Below are 15,023 nucleotides of genomic sequence, written 5' to 3' on the forward strand. Positions count from 1 at the left end.
CAAGGAATATTACCAGGGCCAAGGGAGGGCCACAGGTAAATTCATTATAATAAAGGGACCAATTAACCAAGAGAACATAGTAGTCACATCTGTTTTTAAGGGTCGTGTGCCTACCCTTGATATTCTGATTTAGAGCCACCAACAAAACCATCTGACTGGAGTTGGCGTCGGAGCAGTTCTTGCAAAGCAGGAGATGTGAAGTAGAAAAAAACAATAGATGCCTATTAGAGAGATGCTTGGTTTGACCAGTTCAAGGATATGTACAGAGACAGTGGTGCAGAATATTTGACACTAGGATTATTCTGGGAAGTCCAGGGGATACCTTAAACAAAGCTGTACTATATCCTTTCCTTTCTGCTTTTCATGATGATGATTATTGGTATTCGTGACAGAGTAGAAGCTGTCAATTACAATCCTGAAATTGACATTTTAACTTATTTTTCAGGAACAAACCAAATAAACTATTTTATGATAGGAGAAGTATGGCTGATAAATGATGCCATTCATTTGATAAAGCAAACAGGTTTTTGAAAATATATATTTGTTTGTTTCATTAATTAATGTATTTATTTAGACACAGGATCTCACTCTGTTGTCCAGGTTGGAGTGCAGTCGCATGATCTCAGCTCACTGCAGCCTTGACCTCCTGGGATCAGGTGATCTTCCACCTCAGCCTCCCAAGTAGCTGGGACTACAGGCACATGCTACCATGCCCGACTAATTTTGTTTATATTTTGTAGAAACAAAGTCTCACTATGTTGCCCAGGATGGTTTCAAACTCCTGGGCTCAAGTGATCCTCCCGCCTTGGCCTCCTGTAGTGCTGGGTTTAGAGGCATAAGCCACCGTATCTGGCCTTTTAACAAAGACAGTAAACTTTCTGGTACTCAGAGAAAGCGACCTTTTGCCAAGTAGCATTCTTTGTTACGTTTCTAATGGTTCACGTTTCTGTTATTCTGAAACTATAGCATCTAGGTTTTCTGTGTGATTTGTTGAAGGGAATACATGAGTGTACAGTGAAACAAAAAGTGTGAAAAAATTTAGATTACTTTTTTCTTTTTTACTATCCTGATTAAAAACTGGGCAAAAGATCTAAATAGATATTTCTCAAAAGAAGACATACAAATGGCCAATGAGTATATGAAACAAATGCTCGACATCTCTAATCATCAAGGAATTGCAGATCAAAACCACAATGAGAGACCACATCACTCCAGTTAGAATGGCTATTATTAAAAAGATGAAAACCAACAGGTGCTGTCAATGATGCCGAGAAAGGGGAATGCCAGCACACTGTTGGAGGGAATGTGAAGTAGGACAGCCACTACGGAAAACAGGATGGAAGTTCCTCAAAAAACTAAAAATAGATCGACCTATGATTTAGCTGGGTATATATCCAAAAGAAAGGAACTCCGTGTACTGAGGAGATGTCTGCACTCCCATGTTTATTGCAGCACTATTCACAATAGCCAAGATTTGGCATCAACCGAAGTGTCCATCAGTGGATGACTGGATTTTAAAAAATACCATATACATACACAATGGAATGCTATTCAGCCACAGAAAAGAATGAATTTCTGTCATTTATGACAACATAGATGAACCTAGAGGACATTATCTTAAGTGGAACAAACCAAGCACATAATGTCACTCATATGTGAAAGCTAAAAAAGTTGATCTCATGGAAGTAGAGAATAGAGTAGTGGTTACCAGAGGACACAGAGGGTAGGGAGGAGGGGGCTGGGGAGAGGTTGATCAACGAGAACACAATTACAATTAGATAGGAGGATAAGTTCTGGTGTTCTATTGCATAGTACAGTGACTACAGTTAACGATAATGTATTGCATATTTCAGAACAGCTAGAAGAGAGAATATCGAATGTTCTCACCACAAAAATGACAAGCATTTGAGGTGATGGATATGCTAACAACCTGGATTTGATACACATGTATTAAAGCAGCACACTGTACCCCATAGATATGTACAATTGTGTGTCAGTGTCAAATACTTGGAGTCCCAGCTGCTTGAGAGGCTGAGGTGAGAGGATCACTTAAGCCCAGGAGCTGGAGGCTGCAGACAGCCATGATTGCACCACTGCACCCCAGCCTGGGAGACAGAGAGAGGCCCTGTCTCTTAAAAAACATAAATAAAATGATGAAATGAAACTGAAAAGTGTGAAAAATTGTATTGGGTTCTATTGCCATATTTGTCAGGCAACAATTACACAGTTTTATTTCTACAGAAATTTATTTGCCTTTAATGTGTTTTCACATACATTATCTCTGTGATTTAATTCAAAGGTTTTCTTCCTCTCCAGATTTCAGGCATTGTGCTCAGCACTGTGGGGACTTAGCTGACTAAGCGCCAGTCCTTGCATTCCGTGTGATTGCAGCCTTGTTGGTAAGAGTACACAGTACATAGAAAAACAAGATACAATAAGAAAATCATTGCATCACCACTTTGGAGTTCTAGTTGGCAGGAAAGGTTTGGAATCCAGCTTCATATTTACTTAGGGTTTAATGTGTCTTTGGGGGAAAATGAAGAGACATTTGGAACTGAGGGCTGGACAGGAAAACATTTGCTTTCTTCTACAAAGAGTTTCTGACTCTCTCTCTCTTTTTATAAATAACCCTCTTTATTCCAAAATAGACTTACTATTTGCCCTTGAAAAAGTTTGTCCGAAGAGCTTGATTTGCTGAAGTAAATGTCTTATTTAGAAAAAGAAATTGTCTAGAAAACTGTTCCAACCAGTGTAATTTCCATCCTCTCTGAATGATAATTTATTTTTGCAAAGTATTCTCTTTTACCACTTAATCATCTGCTGTCTTTGCATTATTACATAACAGTTTCAGGCTTGTATATGTCTTATATACCAACTCCAGGGGAGAAGGTGGACCTTATTCCATTTGAACATCCTTCAATCCTTAGAGCATCACTTGGTGACAAGCAGATTATACACGTGCAACAAGTATTTGATTAATAAATGAATAAATGGATGAATTAATGGCTGCTAGAAGCTTGACAATTTCAAAGCTGTCTGTAAACCTTTTCAATTTGTGCAGATTATATTGTAACTTGTTTTATAATAAATCAATCTATATGGAGGATTCTCATATTTAGGAATATTTACATTTTGAAAATATTAATTATAGGAAAAGGCAAGACAAACTTCTTGGGAGTAGGGAGATGTCCCCAAAGTTAAAAATGTAAAGATGTAATGAGTCATTGGGAACAATAGCAGAAAGAAGAAAAGGAAATGTTTCAGAAAAGCTGATGGCCAGCAAGCATGGCAGTTACGTGAGGGTAAGGGAGTTACATTGGCCAACTAAGGAGGTGTGCATTTCATCAGATGCCACATAACAAGAAAACCCATTTGACAGCTTAAACACAGAAGTTTATTTGTCTCATGTGTAGGGGTAGGCAGTCCAGGGCTGGTATTATGGCTCAATGATACCACCAGAGTCCCAGCATTGTTTGTCTTTCCATTTTCTTATCCCGAGCATATAGGCTTCCATCCTCATACATCTTACCTTGGGGTTTCAATATGATTGCAACACCTCCAGGTCTCACATCCAAATTCACGAAAAAAAGAAAAGAAAGTGTGTGTGTGGGCAGGGAGAAAAAAGAACAAAGGAGCAAAAGAATGTGACTTTTTATTCAAGAAGGGGTAGCTTCTCTGGGGACTTCTACCTATATTTCACTGGACAGAACCGTGTGACATGACCACCCCTAGCTACAAAACCTGGGAAATTGGATATTTTCAGCTTCCTTGAAAAAAAAATGAGCTTCTCTCAATAGGGACAAAGAGGAGGGGTGGGGATGAGTGTTGGGTCAGCAACCAGCTTCTGTCAAAACATGACTAGATGATTAGAGTCACCTGGTTGGGGAAGGCGATAACCAATTACCCAAGTGGAATTTACCCAAGTGACCAGCCCAGGTCAGGAGAGAAACACTCGTACAGAGAAATTCCATGGCTGGGAGACCCACTGGAAATTACTGAATTAGTAATTATTGAAATGATTAAGTGCTTCAGAGCAATGCTGTGGTCTAGCCTGGTCTGGCCTTGAAAATAACACTTAGAGACATCTAATGTAAAGGACCTATTCCTTGCTTTCCAGAAGAGCCCACAAAGAATGTTCTTGCATTGAGTGGTAGCGGAAACAATGGCAGAATTAGGAAGCAACATGGAGAGGTTCCATAAAGACTTGATTGACCCCTTGTTAATTTATACCACCATAAAAGTTTAGAGATTGAAGAGATCTTAGAGATTATTGTAATACATTATTATAATAATCTAAACCTTCATTCAACAGGAAGAAGACTAAGGCATAGTGAGGTGATGTGACTTACCCAGAATAACCCAGACAGCACCAGGTCTCAGCCTACTAGCTAAGTATTTTAACTCTCAGTTCAGAACTATTTCCACTCCAGTGGTTCCTCTAAAGGCAGCACCAAAATCACTTAGAGCGTTGGCTAAAATTCAGATTCTTGAGCCCAGTCACCAACGTATTAAATATGGCCATTAGGAATCTGAATATTGAATTGGCGCTGCATGTTGTTCTGATGAAGAGCCTGAGCTGAGAATCATTTGTATCTTCCTAAATTCCTACCCATAGGAATTTCTGTCCTGAAGTTTCTCGACATGCTTGTAAACTTGCCTTCGTCTCTAACAGGGTGTTGGGCTGAGTCCTACATGAAGGAGAGCAAGAGTGTAAAAGCTGGTGTTTCAAAACCATAACCTAAAGAGCAGAAAATTCTAGTTTCTTTGTCTAGTGGCAGTGGAATTTTATCACTGAGGAATACTAAAGAATATTCCAGTTGGTGTTGAGTCATCCTGTTTCATTAAGACCTACATTGAAACGCAGATAATTGCAGTTTGAAATAATAACACTCAATATCTTGGCCACCGGACAAGCAAAATTTAAACTTTCCAGGAAGGAACTAAATGAGTAAAATTTTAGCTTGATTTGTGGATCTTTTCATTAAGGAAGTAAGACAAAGCACTTTACATATTGCAAGTATTTGACGGTGGGTAGGAATTTAGGTTTCCTGTCTGCTGTCCCTGTACAAAAGGTTTTAGGGGTTCCCCCACTTCCCAGCCTGGAACGTTTCACCTCCAAATTTCAAATGAGTTTTTTCCCTCCATCATTTCTTCTCTCCTTTATTATTTGCTGTGTAGACAAGTGCTAGCAGGTGTCAACATTGCTTGAGGCGTGGCAGTTACAGGATAATTGGAAGAACTTGCATCTTGAGAGGAAGCTCAATTCATTTAATTGAGAAATTAAACTAATGGACTTTTATCTCATTTGGCTGGTGCAATGGTCCCTGAAACTGGCTGATTATCAGAATCCTTTGGGAAGTTTTTAACATATTTTTGCTGTTGATTAATTAATTTCAATTATAAAAGTAGTACATGCTTTTGGTTAAAATAATTCAAATGGTACAAAGAGTGAAAAGTGGAAGATAAATGACCTCTCCTCCACTTTCCACTTACTAGAATAACCCCACTGTTAATATATTATTGTGTCTTGCCTTCCAAAAATGTTGGTACAATACAACCAACATTTCATTTGTTTTTCTACAAATATGCATTTTCATTTGTTTTTTTTTTCTATAAATATGATTATCCCATATTTACTGTTCTATAACTTGCTTTTCCAAACCATGGTATCTCGGGTACTTTTTACTGTAGCACATCTAGCTCTACTTTATTCTTTGAAGTGGGCACGTTTTTCATTCAAGTGATTCTGATTTAGTGGATTAGGCCAGACCTAGAGATTTATGTTTTTGAAGAAGCTTCCCCATGATTTCGAATGTAAGCCAATCTATGAACTAGTATTTCAAAACCACTGTCTTAGCTCATGTGACAAAACATGTTTTAAGATAAATCATTTCCATGTCTGGCTGAATCTTTTCCTCACTGAAGATTAGAAACTATGTTTTCTTTCCTGTTGCCTAATAAGAACAAGAAATGTAAGACCCGATTGCTCCCAAAGAGGTTCCTTTAAAGACACAACAAAATTCTACTGTACACACAAGGAAGAAAAGTTTCCTTGGCAACTGGTGGCAAGTATGGAAGATAATAGATGGAATTTATCCTAAGAATAAGGCAATGTTCTATTGAGAGCATGTCAGAGTGAGGCAGTGTAAACATGGTACTCATAGGTCTGCATGCAGAGCCCAGGATAATGCCTGATGTTCATAGATAAATATATAAATAATGGCAAAGTAGTTAAAATTGAATAATCTTTTTTTTAAGCAGAAACTGTTTTTCTACCAAACTAATCTTCACCTTGAACTTGGGTTCTGGTGAATTGCCTTAACTATTTTTTTTCTGTGAAGGGATAAAGACTTCATTTTTGAAAAGAGCTATTTAAAGCCGTTGGTGGGGGTTTTGAATAGTTTTCTAGGAAACAATTACAAGTCAATAAGCCTGCCAAGGAGCTTCTCTGGGCTCTCCTGCACTAGGTGGTTGTCATCTACCAGCAATGAAACGTGTTTTTCTACAGGATGAATCTTGGCCAGTCAAATTAAGACTTGCCAAGAACACTAATGAAAGCAATATAAGTTAGAGTCCATTTTCTCCCTTAGGAAGGATTATGAATAGTATGGGGGAGGGGGTATGAGAATACTGGATCTTTTAAATTCCTTAGCTTAGAGAGGCACCTGCCCCTCCAAGCTGAACATCTCCCCAGCATGTGACAAGTAGCAGAAATGATATGTTACCAAGGCATGAAGATTAAGCTTTTTAAAAACTGCATTATATTTTCTAAAATAAAAAAAATTCAAACAAAACTCAAAAGATCTTTTAAGCATAATTCTTTTTTGTCATCTACATACAGTAACAACTGGAATAGAAGCTGAGTACTTTGAAAGAACACCCTTAGAGATTTCAGTTTGATTTTTTTTTTTTTTTTTTTTTTGAGACAGAGTCTCGCTCTGTCGCCCAGGCTGGAGTGCAGTGGCCGGATCTCGGCTCACTGCAAGCTCTGCCTCCCGGGTTTACGCCATTCTCCTGCCTCAGCCTCCCGAGTAGCTGGGACTACAGGCGCCCGCCACCTCGCCCGGCTAGTTTTTTTGTATTTTTTAGTAGAGACGGGGTTTCACCGTGTTAGCCAGGATGGTCTCGATCTCCTGACCTCGTGATCCGCCCGTCTTGGCCTCCCAAAGTGCTGGGATTACAGGCTTGAGCCACCACGCCCAGCCTCAGTTTGATTTTTATCAGCCATGGGACTATCCCATTTTGGAAACTATCACTTTAAGAAGTCAAAACTGCATGAGAATGCATATTATAATTATGATAACTTTGGGAAAACTGCATAGTTTAGCTTGTACTTCTAGGTTAGTTTCTAAAGAAGCATAAATTAATTAATATGTGTGTTAGTCACTGTATCGGTTACATTTCTTTGGTTAAAAGACCGAAGAAATGGGTTGAACTATTTAACTTAAAAAATAGTTAAGGCAATTCAATGGAACCTAAGTTCAAGGTAAAAGACCAAAGACCTGAGTTAAAAACCAACTCAGGTTAACTTAAGGAAAATGGCATATATTGAAAGAAAACTGTATAGCTTTACAAAATCAAAGGATGCCTCTGAAAAGAAGCAAGCAGGAAAGCTCTGGAAATGCCACGAACAGGCCCTTTTGGGCACTGTCATCAGGATGATAGCTCCAACCACTTTCCAGCCTTGTGTCCCTCTGTTCAAGGTGCAGGTTCTTGGGGGGAGAGTTAGATTGGCCTAGTTTGGATGACAGCATACCCTTCAACCACTCCTTCTGCTTGATGAGCTATCATGGCTCAAAGTCCCAGCAGAACCACATTGAATAGGAGATGGACAGTTACCCCCGCAAAAAAGTTGGGTGCATGTGACAAGAGGAAAGGGGAAGAAATGCTGGGCAGGCAAAAACCAGATCAGGCCACTGCCATCACCTAGTATATCAATTATTACGTCGAGCAGCAATACCCAACACTACTGTGAACAGGAGACACTGTGCTTGTCTCTCCCCACCTTTGAGGTGGTGAGTGCGGAGACTGGTGGTCTCAGGAGAAGCTCAACAAATGCTCATGATGCATACACCTAGAAAGACTGTGGAGAGACCAGAGGTGACCCATACCCTGGGGAAGTGAGGACAGCCAGAAAGAGCAGTGGGGAGAAGAACCTGATAGAATTAGTTTCTGTAATGATGGGAGATATTCACAGCCCTAAAGCCAGAGAAGAGATAAACCCTGATGCTCCCTGCAGGAGAGGAAAGTGGTAAAAGTGTTGGTATTTTGGGAGCAGAGGGTGGAGTTGCAGGTAGAGGGTTACCTACTTGCAGAAAAATTATATATGGGTGCTTTCACATGTGGTATGGGGTTGCTAATGCCCATCTCAGTTTTTTTTATCAACATGGCCATATTATGTGGCTATCCCAGCAGCCCAAGCCTGGTGATGTGGTGATATGGTTTTGCTGTGTCCCCACCCAAATCTCATCTTGAATTGCGGCTCCCATAATTCCCACGTGTTGTGAGAGGGACCCATTGGGAGATAATTTAATCGTGGTGGTGGGTCTTTCCCATGCTATTCTCATGACAGTGAATAAGTCTCACAAGGTCGGATGCTTTTCTGCAGGGGAATTTACCTGCACAAGCTCTCTTGTCTGTTACCATGTAAGATGTGCCTTTCACCTTCTGCCATGATTGTGAGGCCTCCCCAGCCACGTGGAACTGTGAGTCCATTAAAACTGTTTCTTCTGTAAATTACCCAGTCTTGGGCATGTGTTTATCAGCAGCGTGAAAATGGACTAATACCACGTGGCAAATGAAACAAAAGAAAAGTTTGCTGGTTTAAAATGCATAGCAATTTAAAGTTAGACTGGGGAGGGTGTGGAAGAAGAAAATATTAGGCCCTATCATAGTGTTGCGGGAAGTCAGGGACCCCGAACGGAGGGACTGGCTGAAGCCATGGCAGAAGAACATAAATTGTGAAGGTTTCATGGACATTTATTAGTTCCCCAAATTAATACTTTTATAATTTCTTATGCCTGTCTTTACTGCAATCTCTGAATATAAATTGTGATGATTTCATGGACATTTATCACTTCCCCAGTCAATACCCTTGTGATTTCCTATGTCTGTCTTTAATCTCTTAATCCCATCATCTTCGTAAGCTGAGGATGTATGTAGCCTCAGGACCCTGTGATGATTGTGTTACCTACACAAATTGTTCCTAAAGCATGTGTGTTTAAACAATATGAAATCTGGGCACCTTGAAAAAAGAACAGGATGACAGCGATGTTCAGGGAACAAGGGAGATAACCATTAGGTCTGACTGCCTGAGAGCCAAGCGGAACAGAGCCATATTTCTCTTCTTACAAAAGTGAATAGGAGAAATATTGCTGAATTCTTTTTCTCAGCAAGAAACAGCCCTGAGAAAGAGAATGTGTGCCTAGGGGGAGGTCTCTAAAATGGCTGCTCTAGGAATGTCTGTCTTATACAGTTGCAGATAAGGTATGAAATAAACCCCGGTCTCCTGTAGTGCTCCCAGGCCTATCAGGATGAGGAAATTCCTGCCTAGTAAATTTTCGTCAGACCGGTTGTCTGCTCTCAAACCCTGTCTCCTGATAAGATATTATCAATGACAATGCGTGCCCAAAACCTCATTAGCAATTTTAATTTCACCCGGTCCTGTGATCTCGCCCTGCCTCCATTTGCCTTGTGATATTTTATTACCCTGTGAAGCATGTAACTACAATTTACCTGTAATTCTGCAGGCCCTCCCCCATCCACTACAGCCCCTCACCCTCCTGTTGCTTTGGTTCCTCAACCAGTCACTTTGCCATCCACTCAGCCTGCTTCTCTGTACCCTCCTCACACATGGATGCCAGTAATCATCAGTATAGTTTTTCTCCTTCTGCTCCCCCAATGCCCTTTTCACATACTCTTATTCCAGTCCGACCCCCTCACCCTCAGTTTCCCTTATCTACACAGGTTTTTTCTGTCACTTCTATGCCAACTCCATCTCAGATACCTTCTCTTGAAACTTCATTGCAACGCTTATTATGCCAAAACAAAGAAACAAGTGGATTAGATGCGTGGGCTTATCTGGTCATGCTAGACCCTCCTAACTTCCAAGGGGTACAAATGCATCATTATGTACCTCTTAATCTTACCTTTTCAAAAGAATTTAAGGATGCTTGTATTCAGTATGGTCCTACTTCTCCTTATGTTAAAATGGTATTGCAAACTTTTCATATGGAGGTCATTTTGGTTCCTTTAGACTGGGACGTTTTGGCAAAAGCTGTTCTAACCCCATCTCAGCATTTACAATTCCGTACCTGGTGGGCAGAGGAGGCCCATTTGCAGGCTCAGCTAAATCGGACTAATGGCATTCTAATTACTCAGGCTCAGCTCACAGGCTCCAACAGTTTCTCTGATACTTACGCCCAATTAGGCTTTGATGCTTTTACCACAGAACAAGTAACAAAGGTGTGTATCAGAGCTTTGGATAAATTATGTGCCCCAGGCCAAGCTCCTGTTTCTGTTACTACTGTTAAACAAGGTCACTGATGTTTCTGTTATTTCCTCTAGTCTATGGTCTTCCTCCTGGCTTAAACATCCCACTAATATGGGACTAGTAGGTGTTGGAAAACCTGAGGAAGTTTATGAGAGCACATTTATCTTGCCTTGCACTGGCCCTGATGGTCAAAAGGGTACAATTCAGCCCTATATCACGCCAATTCCCATTAATCTTTGGGGTAGAGATTTGCTGGCACAATGGGGGGCTGAAATTAATGTTCCACATAACTGTCATGGTGCTCCTAGTCAGCATATGATGGAAAACATGGGGTTTGTTCCTGGACTCAGTCTCGGTCCAAAACATGAAGGGATTACTAAAGCCCTCCCAATTATTGTAAATGAAGACAGGGCTAGTTTAGGTTATCCTTTTTTTTTTTTTTTTTTTTGAGACGGAGTCTCGCTCTGTCGCCCAGGCTGGAGTGCAGTGGCCGGATCTCAGCTCACTGCAAGCTCCGCCTCCTGGGTTTACGCCATTCTCTCGCCTCAGCCTCCTGAGTAGCTGGGACTACAGGCGCCCGCCATCTCGCCCAGCTAATTTTTTGTATTTTTTTAGTAGAGACGGGGTTTCACCGTGTTAGCCAGGATGGTCTCGATCTCCTGACCTCGTGATCTGCCCGTCTTGGCCTCCCAAAGTGCTGGGATTACAGGCTTGAGCCACCACGCCCGGCCTAGGTTATCCTTTTTAATGGTGGCCGCTGCCACGCCTCCTGATCCTATACCTTTACAATGGAAATCTGACACACCTGTGTGGATTGACCAGCGTCCACTCTCTAAAGAAAAACTGGAGGCTTTAACTCACTTGGTTTCTGAACAGTTACATCTTGGAAATGTGGAACCTTCTCTTTTCCCCTGGAATTCTCCTGTGTTTCTAGTAAAAAAGAAATCAGGCAAGTGGCAGATGATAACCAATTTAAGTGCCATTAACCATGTAATTAAACCTATGAGGGCCATCCAACCTGGCATGCCTACCCCTGCTTTAATACGTAAAAATTGGTCTCTCATAGTTATTGATCTTAAAGATTTTTTTTCATATTGCTTTACATAAATTGCATTGTGAAAAATTTGCTTGTATAGTACCATCTGTCAATAATCAGGGGCCTGCAGCTCATTATCAATGGAAAGGACTTTCTCAGGGAATGCTAAGTAGCCCTACCATCTGCCAGCTTTATGTTGGGCAAGTGCTTTCACCAGTTTGAGCCCAATTTCCCCAGGCCTCTATTCTTCATTATATTGATGACATTTTAATTGCTGCCCCCGCTGATAAAGAATTAATTGACTGTTATCAAAGTTTGAGCCGCCATGTTACAGAGGCTGGATTACACATTGCTCAGGATAAAATTCAACAGACCACTCCTGTTCAATATTTAGGAATGGTGGTCGATAAACAATGTATTCAATCTCAAAAAGTTCAAATTAGATGAGATTCTTTAAAAACGTTAAATGACTTCCAAAACTTTTGGGTAACATTGATTATTTAAGACCTACTTTAGGCATTCCGACCTATGCGCTATCTAACTTGTTTTCTATGCTGCAGGGAGATTCCAATCTCCTCAGTCCCAAGACTTTGACCCCTGAGGCTTCGCTAGAACTGGAATTCGTAGCGGAAAGAATCAATCCAGATAGCCCAGTTGTCTAGAGTACAGCCATCTCAGTCTTTTCAGCTTCTGGTTTTCGCTTCATTACACTCCCCTACCGGACTAATAGTTCAACATAATGATTTAGTGGAGTGGTGTTTTTCCCTCATTCTGTGTCAAAAACTTCATCTGTTTATCTAGATCAAATGGCCACTCTAACTGGACAGGCTCGTTGTAGAATACTTCAAATTTCTGGATCTGATCTGAATTTAATTGTAGTTCCTTTAAATTGGCTCGAAGTTCAAGCCGCCTTTCAACATTCCGTACTGTGGCAAATTCACTTGGCTGATTTCACCGGCGTTATTGACAATCATTATCCAAAGAACAAATTGTTTGATTTTATAAAAATGACGTCTTGGCTGGGCGCGGTGGCTCAAGCCTATAATCCCAGCACTTTGGGAGGCCGAGACGGGCGGATCACGAGGTCAGGAGATCGAGACCATCCTGGCTAACATGGTGAAACCCCGTCTCTACTAAAAAGTACAAAAAACTAGCCGGGCAGGGTGGCGGGCGCCTGTAGTCCCAGCTACTCGGGAGGCTGAGGCAGGAGAATGGCGTGAACCCGGGAGGCGGAGCTTGCAGTGAGCTGAGATCCGGCCACTGCACTCCAGCCTGGGCGACAGAGCGAGACTCCGTCTAAAAAAAAAAAAAAAAAAAAATGACGTCTTGGGTGGTCCCTCGATTAACCAAAGATCAGCCCTTTCCTGAGGCCGTTACAGTGTTCACTGATGGCTCCAGTAATAGCAATGCTGGTTATGTAGATCCTACAGACAAGCTTATTTCTACCTCTTATACCTTTGCTTAAAAGGCAGAGTTAATTGCTGTGATTACTGACTTACAGGATTTCCCCAAACCTTTAAATATTGTCTCTGATTCTGCTTATGTTGTACATGCCACTAAAAATAAAGAAACCGCTACTATTAAACATATTGATAATTCTGAATTGGCTTCTTTATTTTCAAGGTTATAACAGGCGGTTCGCCAACGTGGACACCCTTTCTATATTACGCATATTAGATCTCATACCACTTTACCAGGACCCATGTCTGCCAGTAACCATAAAGTCGACTGTCTGGTCTCTTTTGCAACCCAAGAAGCTCAGGAATTCCATAATCTCCCTCATGTCAATGCTGCTGGATTAAAAGGTAAATTTGCTCTTACCTGGAAACAGGTTAAGCTTATTGTCCACTGCTGCCCTCAGTGCCAAGTTTTTCTACTTCCAAATCAGGAATCTGGCATTAATCCCAGAGGCCTAGCTCCTAATAATTTATGGCAAATGGATGTGACCCATTTTAGCTCCTTTGGCAGACTTTCACATGTGCATGTCTCTGTAGATACCTTCTCAGGTTTTATCTGGGCTACTTGCCAAACGGGAAGGCACGGCCATGTTAAAAAACATCTGTATTCTTGCTTTGCAGTTACGTGGCTTCCATATCAAATAAAGACAGTCAATGCCCCTGGATATGTCAGTAAGGCTTTTGATTTATTTATGCAACAGTGGGGAATTTCCCATATTACTGGAATCCCTTATAATCCTCAGGGACAGACTGTGGTGGAACAGGCCAATCTCACTTTTAAAACCCAGTTGTCCAAACAGTCTGAACAACAAAAACGTAATTTAACTACCCCCCACTCCCAATTACATTTGGCATTGTTTACTTTAAAATTTTCTAATGTTCCTAAAGCTAATAATCTAACTGCAGCTGAACGCCATTATATAGGCAAAAAATTCTCCCTAAACAAAGGCAAACCAGTGTTGTGGAAAAACTCCCAAACCAATACCTGGGAACCTGGCACAATTATAATGTGGGGAAGAGGATATGCTTGTGTTTCACCAGGAGATCATCAATCCCCTGTCTGGGTACCCACCAGGAGACTCAAGCTTCAGATGAATATTGACAACAAAAACCACAGGGAAAAGACATTTGTGTCAGAGACTGCCCTCAGATGTGGTGAGATCTGTGCCAACTCCTTAGAAGCTGGCACACCAAATCACAATGGGTCTGATTCAGTCCTCCCTGATGGCAATGGAGACCCATCCAACTAATCCCACTTCTCCTGATTACCTTTCTTTTTCTCCTTACAAACCTAAAATTCTCACCATTTCTATTAGCCTGAAAATAACATCCCCCTGTTCTTCTCTTCCTCCTTCAGCACTGAATCTCGCTTACACTAGGTTTTATTTAATGATTCTCCTCCTTATACTTTCCGTCTCACCAGTTTCCTCTCACAGTGATTTACCTGCTACACAAAATTCTTCTTTCTGGGCTTATGTGCCTTTTCCTCCACTTATTTGACCTCTCACCTGGACGGACTCTCCTGTGGAAATCTACACTAACGACAGTGTGTGGATGCCTGGAGCTACAGATGACCTTTGCCCCGCTCAACCAGGAGAAGAAGGCACTGCATTTAATGTTACCATGGGTTATAAATACCCTTCTCTGTGCCTTGGACGTGCACCTGGTTGTATCCATCTACAAACTCAAGTATGGACTGCTTATCTTCTGGAGAGATCAGCTACAGAGGAACTGGGACATTTAGTCTCTGGCCTCTCCCTTTCTCCTTTAAATCAAATGAAAGGGGGAGTAATGGGAATAATTGAAAATACCCCATATTTTCAATATAACCCTGCAGGAAAACCATGCCTTAAAAATTTTGAGGGCCCATCTAAAACTTTAATTTGGGAAGACTGTGTTAACCCACATGCAGTAATATTAAAAAATGTCTCATATGTTTTAGTAATAGACTGGGCACCAAAGGGCTATTTAAAAAACAATTGCTCCTCTGGCAGATGGGAATGCCTGAGGCTACTTTTTTTTTTTTTTTTTTTTTTTT

The sequence above is a fragment of the Rhinopithecus bieti genome, unplaced genomic scaffold (genome assembly GCF_001698545.2).
Source record: "Rhinopithecus bieti isolate Rb0 unplaced genomic scaffold, ASM169854v2 scaffold_24306, whole genome shotgun sequence".
Lineage (NCBI taxonomy): Eukaryota > Metazoa > Chordata > Mammalia > Primates > Cercopithecidae > Rhinopithecus > Rhinopithecus bieti.